This window comes from Nelusetta ayraudi, unplaced genomic scaffold (genome assembly GCF_046127955.1).
Source record: "Nelusetta ayraudi isolate G7.1 ecotype Tasmania unplaced genomic scaffold, CSIRO-AGI_Nayr_v1 ptg000127l, whole genome shotgun sequence".
In the NCBI taxonomy this organism is placed as follows: Eukaryota; Metazoa; Chordata; class Actinopteri; order Tetraodontiformes; family Monacanthidae; genus Nelusetta; species Nelusetta ayraudi.
In genome coordinates, this window is record NW_027466177.1 from 2,242,900 (window position 1) to 2,264,322 (window position 21,423).

The window sequence follows — 21,423 nt, forward strand, 5'->3', positions numbered from 1 at the left end:
TTATTTATTCATTTGCATTTATCGAGTCTTTGTGTTTTGACCGCTGAGATTTGAGTGCCGCAGCGTCACGTGCAGCGCAGAGCGATCCCCCCCCGAGGCCACAGTGTGAAGAGGTCACATGTAGCCGGACATTTGTGTTACAAAACAACCAATAAGTGGAAAAAAAAAAAAAAAAAAAAAACAGACGAGGAGAGATGAGTCATCTTCACACGTCCGCAGCACCAATCAAACGCTGTCCAGCTGCTGTTGGACGCGTGTTCAGCAAAGTGTCCCTCAAACGCCCGGCTTCACCTTGGGGGGCATGGGGGGGGGGGGGGGGGGGGATTTCCTGCCATCGATCTCACCGCGCGTCCCTCAAGTCGCGCAAGATCAATGGCGACGGCCGCGCGCACGAGCGACATGGTGAATTGGAAGGGGTTTCGCACCATCATTGGTCAGTTTGGACCGTCCCCAAAGAGACGACGAGTCTCATCTTCTCGTTGTCGTTCAAACCGCCTGATGAGCCGCCGCCCCTCCCGCCTCCACCTCCCCTCTGACCAGCAGCCAGAATTACAGGCAGGAAATTGTGAGCAGAATCCGTGCCTGTGTGTGTGTGTGTGTGTGTGTGTTTGTGTGTGTGTGTGTGTGCCTGTGCCTGTGCCTGTGCACATGCGTGCCTGTGTGTGTGTGTGTGCGTGCTTTGTAGCAGAAGGGTGTTTTGTGGAGACAGCAAGTTGGACTCGGCGCCATGAGGCCCACGCACAGGAAGCTGCTAAATACAGCTGGCCGCCCACCCCCCCCCCCTTCCTCCTCCCCCCTGCCCTCCCTTCCTCCCCCTCCCCCTGCACTCCCCCTCCTCCCTCTGCATGGACAGGTCTGCGCACACAGTGAGCGACCCTCACCCCTCGCCCCTCCCCCTCCCCTCCGCAGCTGCGACTTTTTAATGAGCTCCCGAGTCTTTTTGCGCTCTCCACCAACTCCATGTTTTTTCGTTTTTTTTTCTTTTTTTGTTTTTTTTCCGAGTCGTACGTCTCCATCTGTGAAACGGCGCCGACCGCGACTTGACCTTGCTCTCCGCTCAGCGATGGAGCCGGGCCGCTGTCGTCCCCCCATCTCCCCCCCCCCCCTCCCCAGGACCAACTGAACAGGGTCCAGCATTTATTTTCTCTTTTTAACACCATAAATGCAGCTTGGTTATCGTCCACTGCTGCCGTTCATTATTCTAAGTGACAGCATTAGAAATGATAGATGCATTCTGCACTGGCTGGTTGGTGCAGCAGGCGCCTGCAAACCACACATGCATCAGGTGGGCAAACGGAGAGAAGCAGCAGATCAGACAGACAGATAACTCCTCAAAGAACAGAAGGAAATGCAAAAGGAATACAGGCAATGTATAAAATACATGCAGGCAGGCAGGCAGGCAGGCAGGCAGGCAGGTACCACTAACAAAGCAGAAATGTCGAAGAACCTGCCGCCGCTCTCCTCTCACTGCTTGCCCCCCCTCTGCCCCCTGATTTGGCTCCTGATTTAAGCTAATGCTAATGCCAATCAGCTTTTAACATTGAGTTAATGAGCCGTGCAAGGATGAACCCCCCCCCCCCTCTGTGGCTGCACCTTCCCGAGCTGCGTGCACCCCACCTGTCAGAGTTTTTCTTTATCTTGTTTGAGGAAAGACGTGATGTTGTAACAACGTGGGTCTAAAAGTAGAACCACCCATCGTATGGACATTGTATCTGAGATATATGTGAAGGAGAAGATATCTTATCCTCTGAGTGCGTGAAAGCAATTCCATCTGATTTCATGTGAATGTGGTTGTTATGCATGAACCCATCCTCCTTTTTTCATGTGATATTTAGACGTTCTGAGTGGGTCTGTTCTCACTGCCGAGTGACACGGAGGTCAGGTGGTGCGCCGCACGCTCTGTGTAATACACGTGTAAGCCACGGCGATGATCCACATTTAGGAGCCGAAGACTCCGAGATGATAGTTTGAGGCTAAAATTGTCCCATATTGTTGTTGCTGCTAATATTCAGCTGGTGTCACCCTGCAGGCAACATGATACACGCACGTCTAATACTGTCCCCTAGTCACTACCGGCGCGCCATGTCTGGCCGTGGGTGGATTGAGTACAAGGAGACTTTTCTTTTTTGTGTGTGTTGCGCACCAAAGTGCTGCCTGCTGCGTCTGCGCTGAACCCAGCGGAAACAGCGAAGTCTGAGCAAAGCAAAACAAGTGCGACCTTCTCCACACCGCACGCAGCCGCTTGACCTTTGTTTGCATAACAGGTCGCTGTGGGTTTTTTTTTTTTTTTTTTTTTTTTGCTCTTCGGAGGAATTCTGAAAGACATTTGTCCCCCGTGTTCACCGGAGAAATAACGCAACAAGACGGCGCCGCTGTTTTCTGTTTTCTCCTTCCCTCTCACTTACGCGATACATCAAGAGCCAAACTGCCTTGGATTTTAATTTGATTAAGGAATTCTCAGGAAATGGGACCGCTGTTTGAAGGAGAGGGCTGGATGTCGGAGCCGCCGTTAACCTAATTGGCATCCGTGCAACCATTCGTTTGGGGAACGCAATCAAATTACACGTGACGGGGAGCCAGAAAACGGACTGCGGCTTCGCGGGCAGCAGCAGGTCTGAGCGTCGGTACCGCATTAACCAGCAGCCTTTGCGGGCGCGACGCCACGGGGGCGAGCGGCGCGCTAAACAAACAAACAAAAAAAAAAGAATTGATAAGAGGATCAAAGTGTTGCGGACGCGCTTGCCTGTCTTGTCTGAGCGACTCCAGAGGACTTAGCCGAGCTCAGGGAGCCGTTTGTAGTCGAGGGTCCAACTCGGAGCGCGAGTGGCTCGTCTTAATGTGATTAGGGCTCTTTGAACCCTCAGGGCTCCGCCGCTTACGTAACCCTCCTCCAGTTGGCAACCAGTACAGCACTGGATTTGGGCCACTGGAAAGGATTCTCGCCTCGTTCGAATTGAAAAGTTAGTATTAAAAACTCACTCAGTGTCAGTTTCCTGCTTTTTATGATCTGACATTTGCTGAAGGGTTTTCAGCCACGGAACCATCAAAAGGGCGCCGCTGGGCTCGGCAACAGGAGGAGGATCTCTGTGAAGGTGATTGGCCCCCGTCGGTTCCCCCACCGGGGGCGCCGGCTCGTAATTGCAGCATGAGCGTTGATAAGCAAACGCGGATAAATTGGGCTCAGCTGTTTAAGGTGCTCATCTGCTGCTGCCGCCGCCGCCGCCGTCACCGCTGTTATTAATGGGAGTGTGGAGTCTCCAGAGCTTAGCAGCCTCCTTATCCCCCATCGCTGCTGCTGGTGCTGGTGCTGGTGCTGCTGTTGCTGCTGCTGCTGCTGCAAAGAGAGAAGCGGCTTAATCCTATCTGGCCCTGCAAATCCTCCGCCAGGAGGCCCAGACTGTGTGGAAACAGGCGGACCAACGCACAGGCGCCTGGCTGGCCGTCTGCTTTGTCTTTTATAGACTCTGTCGCGCGCACACGCGCACACGCACACGCACACGCACACGCACGCAGAGACACACAAACACACACTGCTAGCTAGCACCTCTGGACGGCTGCCAGGGCCGCAGCAGTCACAGGTGAGCGCTGCAGTTTACTGCAAACAAAGCCGGGGATTGTCGGGATACTACAGCGCCCGTGTGTGTGTGTGTGTGTGTGTGTATGTGTGTGTATGTGTGTGTTGGGGCTAGCGGGGAAAAAAAAAAAGGGAACCCAGGCGCAGAAAGAGGGATACGCAGATTAACAAAATCACCGGCGTAAAACACGCGCAGCCTCTCATTTTACTCTCCGCCGCCACGGGCGAGGTGAGAACGTGCGTGACCCGCTTTCAACCCGACACTCCCAAGTCGCAGGCGGCCGGCCCGGTTGATGATTACACGGCCGAACAACAACAACAACAAAAAAGAAAAACTCAGCGACGGCCTCCTCCTCCTCCTCCTCCGCTGTCTCCTCCCCTTCGCCTACAACACTTCCCTAATTGTTGCTTTTGCTGCTCCTCTGCCAGCCGGCGACATTATCCCTAAATGACAAACACACACGTCTTATTTCAGGAGTCACACACACACACACACAAACACAAACGCGCAAATAACAGTCTGCCAGGCTGCGGCGCACAAATCATCCACTAGAAATAAGCGGCGTGTATCCCAGAGTGCCCTCGTGTTTGAACCAAATTGCCTCTTTACTTTACAAATGAAAGCTAAAAGAGAAGGAAAAAAAACGAAACAAGGGGGAAAAAAAAAAACGCGCTCCGATATCAGATTGCAGGCTTATCACGTGTCACACGTTTTGATCCTCGGCCTTTGTTTTGGGATTTTTTTTATTTTCCTTTTATGACTACACTTCTGTCCCGGCCGTAATTAAAGGCCGGCCAATTACTTCTGTTCTGCCGTTCCAGTGCAATCAGCAGGACGCAGCGACCGCAGAAACCTTCGTAATACTACGCCCTTCACAGTGTAAACTGAGGGAATTTTTTTTTTTTTTTTTTTTTTAAGGCTGCTCACGTGTTAACTTTACTCCCTGCACGACTCTCTTTCAACTTCAAAGGACGAAGGGAGAAAAATCAGCAGCCGATGATTTTTGCAGGATCTTTGTTTGCGCAAACGAACGCTGATCTGCGGCTGTTTGTTCCCTCAAAGACGTTGTTGTCTTTCGCTTCATCCATCCCTCGTTGTCACAATCTTTATTTTCCGCCAATCTCACAGGCAAAAAATTCCATCGGGATGCGGCGATTTGAAGACGTGAGCAGAGCGGAGAGGGCCCACGTTCAGAAGGAATGCTTGACTTTGAGCCAGGAGACTGGTGCGGGAAAGAAATAACAACTCTTACAAATGTACATTTTGGTAAAAATGGTGTAAAAACGCTTGTTGGCGCAACAGATGAGTTGCAGTGAGACCTGTTTTTTTTGGACCCTTTGGTTGGAAAGGCATCCGGAGTTTTCTTGCCAAGAGTGAGAAAACCGTTGGCCTCGCGACCAGCCTGCTCTCTCTACACGGGGTAAAAATGAGCTCCGAAGGAACTCTAACGCTCTCTTAGTTTCACACACATGCATTATGCATCTTTTATTGCCTTCAAGCCTGCGGAGGGGCTTTTCCACACCAGACGGTTTTGCTGTCTTCTTGCTGCCTTGCAGCAGAAGGTCATTGGTTTGATTCCCCGGGTCGTTCATGATCGTGATTTCTCCACAGCCACTCGGCTTAACTTGGAAGTCAGTTACGATCTTATTGATCGTAACTCGCTGCGTTACCCTAACCCCTAGGATTGCGCCAAACCTAAATATTGCAACAAAGACTGGTAATTGAATCCCCAGCACGTTGAGGAACTCTGCTCTCTCTCGTCCGTCCAAACTGTCCGAAGGTGCGAGTGCAGGTTGTGAACGGATGTTTGTCTCTCTGCCCCTGAGATAAACTGCCGGCTTGTGCGGTGTGTGCGACCGACCCCGACCCCCACCGCGCACACACACAAACACACACACACACACACCCTTCCATCCTCAAGACGTTTGGGATGGACACTGACGGAGTTGCTGGCAGAAGAGCCTCTGGAGCCCAGCGTGTCATCGGCGTAAGGAATCATTCCATCACATCTCTGCAAAAATTTGCATTTTGATAATCCCAAATCACCCCCCCGCCTGCGCACTCGCCGATTATCACCCCCACCCCCCCAAAAACCCCTCCTTTATTCCTCCGAGGCTTACGCTCCCGTAGCCGATCTATCTCGGCTCTGCAGAGCCTCTAAATTGTGGCTAAAGAGGCTGTGCAAACACAGCAGTGCCGCTGGTGTGGGAATCAGGCAATTTAATCCTTTGTCATTATCTGGCAGGCCCTGCCGGCAGACATCTGCTTGTGAATGCAGTTTGAGCGAGCGCTGAGGAAACAGGCGTTGCTCGGGCTGCAGAGGAAGAGACACACCCTCTTACGTCGCTCTGCACGCATTTCATTAGGCTCCTTTCTCAACAATGAAGAGAGAGCAGGACCCCGCCGCTGATAAGTGGGTCTCCCAGGCCCGGGCCCAGCAAGGCGCCAGAATACGCCCAGGGAAAAAAAAAAAAAAAAAAAGGTCTCTTCCCTTCTGCAGCCTCAGCAGACGTGCAAAAAAAAAAAAAAGTCACTTCCTGCATCCTGTCTCGATGGAGTCGGCAAGGCTGATGCGTCAGGTTAATAAAGGTGAAGTAATGAGTCACGCTCGGCAGAGACAGGAGGGAGAGTGAAACCGAGCTCGCCACAGAACCGTAGCGTTACAGTTTGAGGTGCGGCTACTCGAGAGTCTGCGTAACAGCGAAAGCAGAGCGGCCCAAAAATAAGAAATGAAAAAAGTGGCCACGCTGGAATGACAAACAGGGAGCCCTGCTTGTCAAAATAAAGGACCAGTGGCAAAGGCAATGTGGCAAGCAGAGGAAAACAGAGCGGAGTGGAAAGGATACTAATCTAGACCTAATCCGCCCAGCATCTGTCACTGATGCATTAATCAGACTGAGAGGAAACATGTTATTCCGTAATACCTCCTCTTATCTAAAGCCACTGTTGTTGAATTTTTACAGACGGGATCTGGGTCACAAGTCTGTTCCTTCTAGAAATCGGGCGGCGGAGTCACTTTGAGCGTCGCCGCTCTTTATTGATTATTAAACGCGGCGCTTTTGTGGCTCCCCGCAAATCCTTGAAAACACGCTTGAAAACGACATGTAAAAAGAAAAAGAGAGCGAGAGAGAGAGAGAGAGAGAGAGAGAGAGAGAGAGATTTCCACGCTGTTTGTAATGGGATTACAGCGAGATGAACGGGATGCATATTTAATGCGGCCTCCCTCTTTATGGGGCTTCGTTAAATTTCCCGTCTGCCGGGCCGCTAATGACGGAGCTTGTTTGCCGTCGCTACATATTTACTCTAAAACAGCTAAAAAACGAGGTGTCGGATTCCATCAGCGTCTCGCGCCGCCTCTTAATCACACCTGCAAACACACAAACACAGACACGCAAACAGCACACGCCCATTCGACTGCGAGCAAACAGACACATGCGCTGTTTTTTTTTCCCTACTTTGCTACTTGAATTAATTGCGGCGCCATTAGCGGCGCTGTATGAAGGCCTCCAGTTAGACTGACGGAAGACTCGGTCTCCACCTCCATCCAAAAATGGATAAATGAAATAAATAAAGACGGCTGTCATTATCAACATCACAGTCGTTAGCTGGTGGGTCCGTTGCGTGTGTGATGGTAGCAGCGCGGCGTCGAGATGATTAACGGCACCCAGAGGTGTGCGCTAGCTGGCGGGCTGAGCCTTTTAACCATTATGAAACGCACACCGTCGGCCCACGTCAGTCCGAGGAGCGACATGCATCGGAGGGGGGTGCGTGGGGGGGGTCGCGGTTGGAGGGGTCACCGACAGCGCAAGGTCACGCTCGGACTGAGATGATTAAAGTGGCCGCGGCGACGCAGCCGGCGACCTAATCTCACCGCGAGGAGGGGGATGGGGCACTGGCGACTGAAACAAGCGCTCCTCTCGAGGGGGAAAAAGCGAAACGACTATGACGACGACAACAACATGAGTCGCCGGGCCGACGCGAGATGTGCGGATCCACTTTGGCTGGATTTACACGGCGGGCCTCCATGCCCCAATCCAATCCAGTTTAATCCTCAATCCCAATATCCACTTTCCTTAAACGCTCCGCTCACGTCCACGTTTGAAAAATGACCCATATTTTGATATCTGCTTAAACTTCCTGCGCTCCGTGCGGTTAGCGGGCACATAGCTGCTGATTAGCGCCCGTCAAATCGGTGATTGACGCAGGTTTGCGTTGCCCTCAAACCGTTCAGTCTGTCCGCCTGGATGTCGGATCCGCCCGATTTATTTCCGAACCGAATCCAATCTGACGCCTGATCCAGACGCTTATTCCTGACAAACGAGAATGAGACGAGAGGGAACTGGTGCGAATCCATCCTCCGCTGCCCGTCTGCAATCATCAGAGGGTGTTTGCCGCAGTGATGGACATTTTGGCTCGCACGCCGTCCGCCCTCATTTGCATTTCCTCCTCATTCTCCAGGAAAAATATGATGTGTATATATATATATATATATTTGTATTTCCATATATATGTCGCATGTAAGTGCGTCATTGTCATGATAAACCAATTGATTACGCCACGGCACATAATAAGGCCGGTGACGCACTGTGGCCAATGCCTGTGCTGGGAAAGAAAAGGGGGAAAAAAGAAAGAAAGAAAGAAAGAAATGGCCCCTTCAGAGCCCCTTTGTTTGCTTCCGGCTGTGTGAGTGTCTGGATTAGTCTCATTAAGATCAGGAGTTTCTTTCACAGGCAGCTCGGCGGCGGCGTATGACGCATTTCAAAGGGTTTTTACCGGCAAAAACAGGAATGCACCGAGAGCTGCGGCCACAGTAAACACACATATGCAAAGTGGCCTTGTAGAGATTTGATCACTCTGGGAGTCCGGCACTGAGAACGGATGAAACGTCCATACAATACTGCCTACATCAGTGTTTCAACCTTTGTTAAACAAGGGCATATTTTTAACACTTTATGAGGGAACATAAACCCAAAAGAAGGAGGGACCTCAGTTCATTTGCCTCTCGTCGCACTCGCAGGAACTCCTGGTGCGCGCACCGCTGTTGACTTATGGAGATCCGTGTCTCGGTGTGACGTGCCCCCCCACCCCCCTCCCACCCCCTTCACTCCTCCTCCCTCTCCTCTACTCTTTCGCCCAGATGACCTTCTTCCTGGTACACAAATATTGCTCATTACACGGAGGTTTATGTGCTGGATGCAGCCATTGACCCTCAGCCCGCCTCTGGCTGCTGCTGCTGCTGCTGCTGCTGCTGCTGCTGCTGCTTCTCCCTCACCTCCTCTCCGTCGATGGCTAGTTACGGATGGGCCAGTAAATTATAGGTGGGGGGAGGGAGGGGGGCACTGGGACACACACACACACACACACACACACACACATGCACGCATACCTGCACAGGCTGATTGTCTCCCAGCCTGCCAGACGCCCCCCCCCTCCACCTGCAGATTGCTCCATCAATCAGTCGGGTTTCCTGCTGGCTCCTCTCTCTTCTTGCTTCCTTTATTTATTTATTTATTTATTTGTTTGTTTGTTGTGCTTTCTTTATGTTTTGCCCAGGCAGCAGCAGCAGCCTTGAATTAACATGCAGCTGGGGTGGCGTTGGGGGGGGTCGGGGGGGACACGGTGCATCAAATGCATGCGTGCTTTTCAAGGGCGAAATCGACTAAGTTGTCGTCGCGTTCTGTTGTTTTTTTTTTCTTTGATTTTCTTTTTTTTTTTTTTGCCGTATTTTCAATCCAAGCGACTTCTCACGCCTCATATTTGTTCTTGCAGCACCGGGGGTCCCGCTGGTAAGAGAAGCCTGTGGTCTTAATATAGGGAATGACCTCAGCGGTGTCCTCTCCTCGGCTCCCGCTATAGACGCACTAGATGCACGTGAGCACACACACGCACGGACTCGGGGCTCAAGGCGGCCGATGGAAATAGAATTGCTGAAGGGATTTCTCCACCAAATGACCTGGAAAACATCGGCCTGCTTGACTAGTGTGGATACTGTGTGTGTGTGTGTGTGTGTGTGTGTGTGTGTGTGTGTGTGTGTGTGTGTGTGTGTACATACACCCAACACACATCGCCGCCGCCGCTGATATCTAATTTCTTCCGACACGGAGTCCTCTCCTAGCTATTGGCCCGCTCGCCTAATTAAATCAGATGCCGCTTTCCCTCGTCGTTCCGCGTCAGGTCGAGCGCCAGACGAGCTTTTCTGGAGATCTCCACATCAGCAGGTTCCTCTTCGGCGTTCAATCTGTGACTGAACGCTGAAATTCCGATTCGAGGCTCCGCTTCTTCTTTTTTCTTTTTTCTTCTTTTTCCTTCCTTGGTGCGACTCCAAACTATTTGGCATTCTTTGCTCGGCGCTCGACGCCCAGAGCTGCCAAAACGTTTTAGAAATAATTACATGTACTCCTGCAGAAGCGCGTTGGAATCTCCGTCCTCTCCACGTGCTGTTTTTTTTTTCTCTTCCTTTCCCACCCTCCCTCTTTACATCCCTTGATAGATAGCAGTAAAACTATATGAAGAACCCACACAAAAATATCTTTAAATATTCTTCAAGCCTTCAGATGGAGTCACAGACAAAAAAACAATAGATAGATAGATAAATAGATAGGTAGGTAGGTAGATAGGTAGGTAGGTAGGTAGGTAGATAGATAGATAGGTAGGTAGGTAGATAGATAGATAGGTAGGTAGGTAGATAGATAGATAGGTAGGTAGATAGATAGATAGATAGGTAGGTAGATAGATAGGTAGGTAGGTAGATAGATAGATAGGTAGGTAGGTAGATAGATAGATAGGTAGGTAGGTAGATAGATAGATAGGTAGGTAGGTAGATAGGTAGGTAGGTAGATAGGTAGGTAGGTAGATGATGGATGGACGGACTCTGAGAACTGTGCTGTTGCAGCACTAAAAACATCAAACAAACACACGATACAACAATAACTTGAAGGAGTGTTGGGTGAATTAAGATAGAAGAATAGCTGCAATAATTTCAGTCAGATGTGCAGAGGCTCAGATAAGCAAAGTTTTAAGAACCATTGGTGCAAGCGCACAAATATGCGCATGTTCATTATGTGTTGCACGCTGGTATGTGCGCAAGTGTGTGTGTGCATGCTGTGCTGTGTGTGTGTGTGTGTGTGTGTGTGTGTGTGTGTGTGTGTGTGTGTGTGTGTGTGTGTGTGTGTGGCGTCTTTGTGTGCAGCAGTGAGAGACCTGCTCTGGTGATTAATGGGGGTTCCTGTGTGGAGGCGCCTGCACGCGGACGGGGCGGCAGCACCCGCCAGGCTTGTCCTTCACACCGGGAGGAAGGCGGGAAGGAGGGCGGAGAGAATTAAAAAAAAAAAAAAAAAATCTCCCCTCGCCGTCCTTTCACTCTCCCTCTCCTCCCCTCTGCCCATCCATCCTGCTCTCCCTCCCTCCCTTCCTGAACTCCACTTTTTTTTTTGACACGGCTCCCACCCTTTTCCTCCAGCCCTTCCCTTCCCTTCCCTTCCCTTCCCTCCCCTCTCTTCCCCGCTGGCCCCTGTCCTCTGCTGAACCCCCGGCACCAAAAAAAAAAAAAAAACACATTTAAAGAAATCTTGAGAAACCCGGTGAAATGTGAAAGGAGGACGGGAGCGAGTGGGGAAAGCAAAGAGCAGTGAGAGGGAGAAGGAAAAAAAAGGATAAAGTGAACTATCAGCAGAGGCTCTGAAGGGAGGGTGAGGAGCCTGCTGCGACTCCCTCCCTCCCTGCCTGCCTCCCCGCCTCCCCCGGCCCTCCCCTGCAGTTTGGGTATGCGGGCCCCCTTCTCCTCGGTGTTAAACAAGCCTTTTAAACAGGCCTTAACCTGGGCCCGCCCTCAATGGGGCCATTGTGGGAGCGGATGTGTGGACAGTAGTGCCTCGGTAAACACGGCTGCTTGTCCCTTTCTCACATTATTGTGAGAGGAGAGCCGGCCGGCCAGCCGAGCCCCGGAGGCTGACGCTGCACTAAGAGCGCGCCAGTGTGTGTGTGTGTGTGTGTGTGTGTGTGTGCCACAGAGCCACAGTGCACTGATAGAAAAGAGACAGAAGTGTCTAGAGGGACGGAGGAGTGATCAGTTTTGTGTTATTGGCTGATTTATCAATTAATCTGAGTCTGTGCACCGCTTAACCCCCCCACCACCACCACCACACACACACACACACACACACCCTACCCACTGGACTGATTTAGTTATTTATCCAACTCACAGAAGTTCGCTCCCCGAGTCTCTAATTGGTCCTCGCTGTCGTCGCCCCGGCACCTGCAGTTGGCCCTGCGTGTCTCCGTAGCCGTGGTAACAGCGGCATGCCATCCCCTCCCACCGCCCCCCGACTCCCACCACCAACCCCCCACTGGCAGCGCCGCATTGTCCTCCACCCCCTCCGCACCCCCTGAAAGTTGGAGGATTCTGCAGAGGAGCTTGGCAAGGAGCCACAGGGGGGAGATTCTGATTGACGGCGGCTGAGCACTGAAAAGCCGAGATGTGGTTAACTAACGGGAGCTAATGGGCAGATAATGGAGTGATTTCAGTCCTGTCCTGACTCGGGCCGCGTGTTTGTGTTGGGAGTGAATTAGTCATCGCATGAAAGATGAGGGACTTTGGTGAGATGGTGTCGCGAAAAACTTTGTCATTTGTCGTTTCCGTGCTCGTTTTTTTTTTTTTTTTTTTTTTAATCAAAGGTCAAACAGGGACTTTGACATTTGGTGCCAATGCTACTGTCACCAGCTGCGTTTCCATTCACTCTAGAATTGCGCAAAACCTAAATATGGTCATAAAACTGGTAATGGAAACACCTAAACTTGGAAAAAGGTTTTGACGCTCTCATGAGATGCTTTTTTCAGATCAGATTTGCAAATCGCAATTGTACTTTATTGCTTTTATTTTGCGAAAAACTGCTATGGAACCGCAGCTACTGTCTGGACACGGCAGCAGCAGCAGCCGCCAAGCTGGCGGACATCACCCCCAGGTTGCGAGCGACGGAGGGGGGGGGGGAGAAGGTTTTCACTTCCTGCGACACCCGTGGAAGCAGCTCAAAACGCTTGTTGTCGATTTTAATCTCCTCTTTCCGTCATTTGGTATCTGACTGAGTTGCCTCAGCGTCAGGCCGTGGCGGCGGGAGGCGCAGGGTGCGCGTGTGGAAATTTCAACAACACAAAAAAGGATGTTTGTCGAATTCTACTGTGGAAACAGCTTACCTCGGCAAAAGCCGACAACGGTCACGATCTGTCTCGCGAAACCTCCGAGTGACTCTCGCCGTCACGTTTTGTTGGGGGGGGCGGGGGTGTTTGTGTGGTTTTCGGCAGAATTGCGAACTCTCCCTGACACCTTCCAACAATCTAGCGCTGGGCTCGAGCACCGATTCTCAACGAGCAAAGGAAATAAAATAATAATAATAAAAATGTCTCAATAGCGTCTTTATACGTAAAAAAAATGCCTTTATCAAAAATGCCGCCTCACACCCGGTTTATTTATAACACTGGTCCGCTCAGTCACGCATCGACAGATACTTCCTCTGAATTCCGACGATGCCGAAATCGTTTTTTCCGCCGCTACTGGAAATGTCAACAGGCCCCGCCTTCAAATTGTTTTGCGTTTTTTTTTTTCTCTCTCACTTTTTCCCACCAGTGCCTATTTCCAAATACACTGTGCGCTTTGAAATTATCACACAGACAATGGGGACTGTTGCGGGGGGGGGGGAAGAAAGAGGAAGTGCCGTGTGTGTGTGTGTGTGTGACGGGAAACACGCAGTGTGCGGTTTCCTCCTGCCTCGGTCTTGCTGAGAATGTGACGCGGCGCCGGGACTTCTTGCACTGGGTCCGCTCAGGTTCCTCGCCGTCCGTCGGTTGTCATGGAGGGGGGGGGGCGCTGTAACTTCCTGCTGAAAGCTGATCTCCGCCTGCGCTGTGCCAGATAGCAGCGATCAGCCTCTCAGTCGGCCGAAGTTAGAGAGAGCTGATCTTGTTATCCTACGTCTTCCCCTCCTTGCCTTCGCCATCTATTACCGTAATTGCAGCGAAGGGCTTTTTTGTCAATGGGAAACAGGATTTTTTTTTTTTCTTTCTTCCTTCCCCACTTTGTTACGGTCGCGCCGACGAGTTCCTGCTCGAGAAGCCTCTCGGCCTTTTCTTTGAAAGCACGTGGGCCGCGTGTAAACACGCCAACGAGGAAGTGCGGCAGCCAGGAAGGAAAAAAAAAAAAAGTTTCGCTTGCGATCTACCAGGCGAACGTCGGCCATAAAGCACCGGCTGACCGCGTATTGATCTCTGGGAACAAACCATCAGCAGACATGTCCTGACAAACGGAGCCGCCGACTGCAGTTTTGCAGCTATTGAGTGAGAGGCGTGACGGCAGCTTGGGGTTGAAGTCGCAGACAGCGCTCAGGGCTGACTGCAGGGTTCAGGAGGGTAGGAAAAAACACCCAGTTTTGGCTCAGCGACTGTGAATTTACGGGCCTGAGACGAGGCTCCCGGTGTCGCTCATCGTTAAAAGCTCCCCGACGGCTGATTTACACACCTCGGTATACCTCGCTTTCGCTCCCGCGCGCAATCCCATGTCTTTGACGGCGCGCACGTTCCAGCACAAACACGTCGGACGAGCGATCGATCGGCTCTTATTTATGAGCCAGGTGCCATCGCCTGGAAACGACCCGGGCTCGAGCAGAGAACACACCGTGTGTATGTCAGCGTGATTGAAGCTGGGGACGACCCGAGTCTGACATGCTTCTCTCATGATGGCCACTTGTTATTTTGTGATCTGGAGGCGGCGTAATAAGCGAGTTGGTTCGAGTCATTAAATCATCTTTTTTCGAAAAGTATCTGTAAAATAACAAAAACCAAGCCGTTCTCCGCAGTTCTTTATTTTCACAGACTAGTTCAGGATCTCGAAGTGATGAAAACAATCATTTGTTGTCACGGCTGTTAGAATCAACCGCTGGAAGCCAAAGATTCCACATTCTACCGGTTTCTAGTTGAGTGTTTTTTTGTTTTTTTTTGGCAACTCGAGCTAAACAACACGCACAGACACACACAGTTGTTATTGTGTGCAACAGTCAGGATTACTTCAAGGGCTGCGTCAAGTAATCCCCGGGACAAAACAACATCTGCACACATCATCAACAACAACAACAACAACAACAACAACGGCTGAATAATACATTCCAGTTCAAGCAATGAACTCGTTAACATTTTATTATTTGATTAACCCCAAACTCAAACGGCTAATTGTCCAATCGGCCACTCGTCCCGTCTGTCAACAAGCTGCTACATCAGCGCTCATTGTCTCTCGGCGGGATTTTTTTTTTCTCCCCCGCCGCCGCCGCTAAATGTCAGGTCTTCCCTGACATCCAGCAGATGAAATCATCGGCTGGTCTCACCGAAAAAGCAAAGTGCGAGTCGGTCGATGTGTAAACCGGCTGCCGTCCGGCTTATTAGGGGGCCAATCATCTGGAAATAAATAAGAGATAAAGACACGGCGAGCCCTCGGCGCCTGAAGTGAAGCCATTTCTTTTCTGTTTTTTTTCTTTTATGATAGTCTATTAGCCAATCAATAATATTATGTCAGTGGGAAGTCTATCACACATCGCCGCCATGAATAAAACATGGCACTGACGTCCTGGGAGAGACAATCCAGAATGCATTAGTCAGACGGCTCGGTGACGCTGCCAAGCAAACAACACATACACACACACACACACACACACACACATACAGGCAGGGTTTTTATTATTTTTTATTGTCTTCTCCCCCCCTCCCCCTGCTTTCATGCCCTAAAGCCAAAAACGCGTTACGGAGACCTCGTTAAAAAAAAAAGAAATGTTACCCTCGCGCAGTGCAAAGCGCGGAGGGCGAAGCCAAACATAGCGCTTGTTTGTTGGCCAATGAATGGCGCCATTGAGGAGCCGCACGTTTCTGCCGCCGCCGCCGTGGCGACAATGAGGAGCAGCGGAGGCGACGTCCACGGCCGCATTTTTTATGAATGGTGCCTGTCTCAGAGCGGAACAACTGAGGCCACCAGAGGCGGAGAGGGAGGGGGGGGAAATCCTGTTCAGAAGGTTTCAGAGGGGTTTTTTTCTCACATTTTTTTCTTTCAATTGTAAAATTGATGCCAGAAACTGTAGTTTGGGGGAAATCTGCGCTGAGATCCACGTGGCGCTCCGCTGTGTTTTCTCCACGGTCCTCTGAGATGGAAGGGAAAAACAATTTCGGAGAGAGAGAGAGAGAGAGAGAGAGAGAGAGAGAGAGAGAGAGAGAGAGAGAGAGAGAGAGAGAGAGAGCAGTGACCTCTCCTTTCATGGGCAGCCGACGATGTCATGTCACTACACACAGATTCCTCGGCCTCCGAGTGGGGCGGCTCCTCTGATTGGCCGGTGGGCTGCCTGAGAGGTGGGGGAGGGTGTTTGTTTTCTCCCCCCCCCCCTGCTCTGTCTGTTCTGCCGTTCCTCTTGTTGCTGAATGGATCCCTGTGTGGCTGTCAGCCCATCCAGCAAAACTTGATGTTGTTGATTTTTTTTTTTTTGTCGTTGGAGGATGCTGCGTGTGTGTGTGTGTGTGTGTGCGTGTGCGTGTGCGTGCATGTGCATGTGTGTGTTCGTCATGCCCCGCCTTTAAGTAATCAAAATAAAACGAACTCCTTAAACACCAAACTTGCTCCTTGCATGCTTCCCTCCCCGCGGCGGCAAACTGTTTTTCCTCGAGTGCTCCTCCGCCCCCTCCTGATTGGTCGCTCCTCTGCTTGCCGCCCCCCCCCTCTTCCCCTCCGGCGGCCTGAACTCTGGCCCCGCCAGCCAAACACAATGCCAGGGTTGCTGCTACCGCCGGCCGTGTCTGGGGCTACAGGTGACCAGCTGTCCTGTCCCTGCGGGACAGCTGGAGCCATCAATCAGCGGCTCCTCTCTCTCTCTCTCTCTCTCTCTCTCTCTCTCTCTCCCTCTCTCCCTCTCTCCTTCTCTCCCATCTGCCCCCTGATCTGACCACCGCTGCCGCTGTCGCCGCCACGACAACATCAGCAACGCATCGCCCTCTCCAGCGGACACCTCTGATCTTTGGGCAAAAAGCGTCTTCAGCTGTCAGCTCGGGGGTGAAATTCGGCTTTCAGATGAAATTTCAGACTGCGGCGCTGAAGTGCGTGAATAAACTTTCAAGTCGAACTTGATTTGACCTTCTCGAAAACTTTTGCACGGACATGTCTCAACTGCTCAGCACTTTTTGCATAACATGCAGTTGTGCTGTGGGTGTTTTTGTTGACCGACTCAAATGCTCTTTTGCACTGCAGAGGACTTGCACCTAATTTCCTCGTACTTGTTAACAGTAGCTGCGTTTCCATTACCATTAGAATTGCGCAAAACCTAAATATTGCAATAAAAAAGAACTGGAAATGGAGACAAGCTAAACTTCGAAAAACCTCTCAAATATGGCTAAAAGGTTTTTTATGCTCTCATTTTTCAGACGTGTCGTTACAGAGGTACATCGCAAAAGTGTCGTGGAAGCACTGTTTTTCGCGTTTACACATCAGCGGAAGTGATTTATGGGGTCACGTGACCAGTTCACTTTAAGTGAAAATGAAAAATCAAGTGAAAAAATCTCGGCTTATGTACTTCACACCATTCAATGGAAACGCCTGCAAATTGCAATTGTACTTTGTCGAAATTTTAGAGATAGCACCTTTATTTTGCGAAAAAAGAAAAGAAAAAAAAACGTAATGGAAACGCAGCTTGTGACCATAAATTCTATTCTATTCTATTCTGGCATCTGATCCATGAATGGCAAACACTAATTGTTCTGGCCCAGTGATGGGAGTTTGTACTTCAAACAATGTTGCTCACATTTTTGGCATCACGACGCTCGGCATAAAGTTCGCATGACGACTCATTGAGACCTTTTCCACATATTTCACCCATTCTCTTTGTGTGCTCCTGTACACGACACTCGTCTTGGTCAACTCAGCCTTTGTCTCCTCAGATCATTTCACGCCTTGGGTCTTTTAACCCCTCGCTGGCCGGGGCCACTTCTCCCACCTCGGCGCTTTTATGAGGCATCCGATGGCCATAAATTGATACATTGTGGAGCTGACTGGCCGGGCACAGCACGTGCAGCCGCAGCCTTTTCTCCCTCCGCAGATGGAAAGCATTGAAGGCCATTATTGTGCTCTTGGAGGGGCGTCCTCCGCCATGAACTCTCTGGCACACTTTTAAAGAGAGTGGCCGTAATGTATTCAGGCCCGATTCAGTGGCTTTGGCGCTGCTGGTGTCACCATCCCCCATCGCACACAAACACACATGCAAGCTCTTTTTTTCTCTCTCTCCTCTGAGGGAGAGAGAGAGAGAGACAGAGAGGGCAAACATGTGTGCGCGTGAGTCACGTTTGTTCCCTGGAAAGTTCTGACCTTGTTTCTTAAAAAGAAAAATGGAAAATACAGAGGGGATCGATGAATTCTGTGACTTCTTTTTTCCTTTGTATGCTTGACAATCTGCAAAAACACCATGCAGGAAACTCACAACAAGCTTTTTTTTTTTCTTTTTTTTCTATTTTTTTTACTCGACGCTGCCCAGATGACATACTTGCATAACGTTTGTCCGTCAAAAACAAAAACAAGCCTGGTCCGATGGCGTGTTTTGCCAGAGCTTTGGCCGTGCAATTAGGACGGAGTGACGCTGAGAAGAAACCACAGCTGGTGACAGAGCTTCTCCCAGGCCTGCTGGAGCTCTTTTCAAACAGAGGGGCACTTTTGCAACTTTGGAGATGATTTTTTTTCTTCTTCTTCAGCGCGGAGGGAAAATTCCTTAGTAATGGCTGTGACTGCAGCTCACGTGCCCGTCTAGCTGTGGTCATAGGCTGCTTCATTGTTGTCTCCAGGATTGAAGAGTGGCAGTCGGGGGAGGAGCCGGTCCGGCCTCACCGCAGAGATTGCACGCCCCTACGCCGTCACACACCTTGGATGCACGAAAAACAAAAACAGAGAGAGCCGTGGCACAAATTCAAATAGTTTTATTTTTTTCTCCAGTCTTTCCCCCAACAATCTCTCCAAAGTAATGACTCTTCTGCGGTGCTGAAAGAAGCCTCGGCTTCTCTTCCTTTTCCATTTACTGACCTACTCGTTTGTGCACCCGAGTCTCCAAATGTTTTTCTCTTTCTAACATGTCTTCCACGTGTTGTTTTTTTCCAAGACTTCAATTTACTCAAATTAAAGGCTGGCGATTTTGGGTTGTTTTTTTTTTTTTTACACCAAATGCAAAAGCTGAGACTGATTAGATTCAACAAGTCGACCTCTGTGATGTCAAACTGCAACGTGAACTTACCTCCCACACCAGACCTCTCTCTCTGACAAGTGAGCTGTGCGGCCAGCTGCTCTTATCATGCTAATGATCACAACGCTGCTGGTTCTTGACTAAACAGGAAGTCGTGCTCCCACCGAAACCTCCACCTCGAAGGCAAATCAAGCGACTCCCGCCGGTGAAATGGCCCGTGCATTGTTCCCCCTCCCTTTTTTCTGGGGCACTCCCTCATCGTCATTATCATCGTCATCGCTTTTATTCAACCAGGCGGGTCAATTCAGAACGGGTACTTATTTACAATGACGGCCTGAGTAGTGACAATGGCCTCTTGAGGGAAGGGGGGTGGGAGAGGGAGTAAAACACAGTGAAAAAAAACAAAAGAAATCATAAAAACACGACGACAACAACAAGCAAAGTCATAACATTACAACAACACCACAGACAGGCAGTCTTACATGGTAGGAACAGTTGCAGGAGTCAGAGAAAGTGGGTGGGTGAGGGTTTTTTTGCAGAGCATTCCAGTGAAGAGCCGCTAACCGGCCTGCTGCCTCCGCTTGATTTTCATGTTTGGTCTTTGCGGGCAAAAAGCCGTCGCCGGCATCACAATGGAGCGAGAGAAGGGCCTCCGCTATTAGCGGCGGGCAATTAGCATAGCTCTGTGTAAACAGGTGAACCTAGGCCTCCACCCGCACTGCTGACTCAAGCACCTGCGTCGAGAATGAAACCCAGAGGATTTCGGTGTGTGTCGCTACAGTCAGAAGTGGATGGAGGAGGGCTGGGACATGTGACAGCAGTGCCTAAAGATTGCAAGGTCTCGGCTGGAATGTCAACAATGGACATTAGTGGAGGATCGTCATTCCCTCTTGAAGGGAAAACGAAACTTGGAGGGACTTTTTGATCACTTTGAATATGACAAATGAACAAATCTGAATACACGAATCATTGGACTGGGATTATTCCATCTTCTCAAACGCCATGGACGGCAATGAACACATGATGACTGGTTGTTTGTTTTTATAGTCCTTTCAAAACTCGATACCGGTTTGGCAGTGAACGGGAGCTGATGGAACTTTATTGTTTTAATTATTATTATTATTTTAATGTTTATTTATCAAGGTTGTGATGCATATAAGATGTCTAGCTTCAGCTAATTTGAGGCTTTTAGAGCACACTGAGATACACTGAAAAACCAATTAACAAATCAAATAATACAACAACAAAAAAAAAACTGTTTCAGTTGTCAATTACAAATAAAAACACGAGTTACATTTAGGTGCCGTTACGTTGACAACGACTTCACAGGAAATGAATGTTCACATTTCTCCTGCTGCTTGAGCCACAGGCCAAAACGCCAAGGCCCGTTTCTCTGGCATTGATTGTTGTTCCTGTCCTCATGTGATAAGGACAGCGACGGCTCGCCGGGGGGGGGGGTTGAGACACACGACGCGTCACATGACGGCAAGGCGTCGTGATTGAATTACCGGCCGCCCGCTGACGTCTGTTTTGATCAGTCGTCGCCGTGGAGAAGGGTTGGGTTTTTCTGCTCTGCCCGTTGACTTCCATGTAAAAGAAACTGAGTCAGAATTTCATCAGGCTGAGTCAGTGGTTTTTCTCTCTCTCTCTCTCTCTCTCTTCTGCTGCCTGGAAATAAGCCGTAGCCCACACAGCATGACAACACCTCCTACATCTCTACTAGCGCTGATGCTATCCGCGCAGGGATGGTGGTGATGACACACACACAAACGCACACACACACTCACTCAGCTCACGCGGACGACAACAAGGACAGCTGACATTCCTTGTATTTCACCGTTTTGGGCCGTAAGATGGACTAAATGTGGTCAAATACTATCAAGCAGAGGTGAATATTTGAACTGATGCAGCTATTATTAGCTTTTGGTTCACCTCCGCTTGTGTAGGACATGAAACTTGTGAATCTGGTCGAGGCGGGAGGAGGGGTAGCAAAAACAAGAACAAGGGCTTTATTTACTGCGCCGCACCGAGTGCACAACATCAGACTGAGACAATGAGGTGAGAGAAGACAGTCATATTCATATATGTAAAAAATAAAAAAGGGGAAATCAGTCATTGGCTATAGTCTGCATCTCTTTTTCTTCCACACTGAATCCGATTGTCTATCAGTCTTTCTTGCGTGACACCATGTAGGTGTTTATGTTATTTGTTTGTAGTGACGTGTAAAGCGCTTCGGTTCAACTCTGTTGTCTTTTAAATGTGCTATATAAATAAAGTGGTATGCTATATCTATCTATCTATCTATCCATCTATCCATCTATCTATCTATCTATCTATCTATCTATCCATCTATCTATCTATCTATCTATCTATCTATCAGTCTATTTAGCTAGCTAGCTAGCTTGCTTAGAATCGACTGGATTAGACTTGATTAACCAGACTACATTATTTATTTGTGTGTTTGTTTGTTTGTTCGTTTATTTATTGTAAATCCATCTGGAGGCTTGCATTATACTTAGATATTTTGGTTTGGGTTCTTTACATTGTTTGTTTGTTTGTTTGTTTGTTTTTTTGCCATTTTATCCTTAAAATATCCAGCACCTCCACTACCA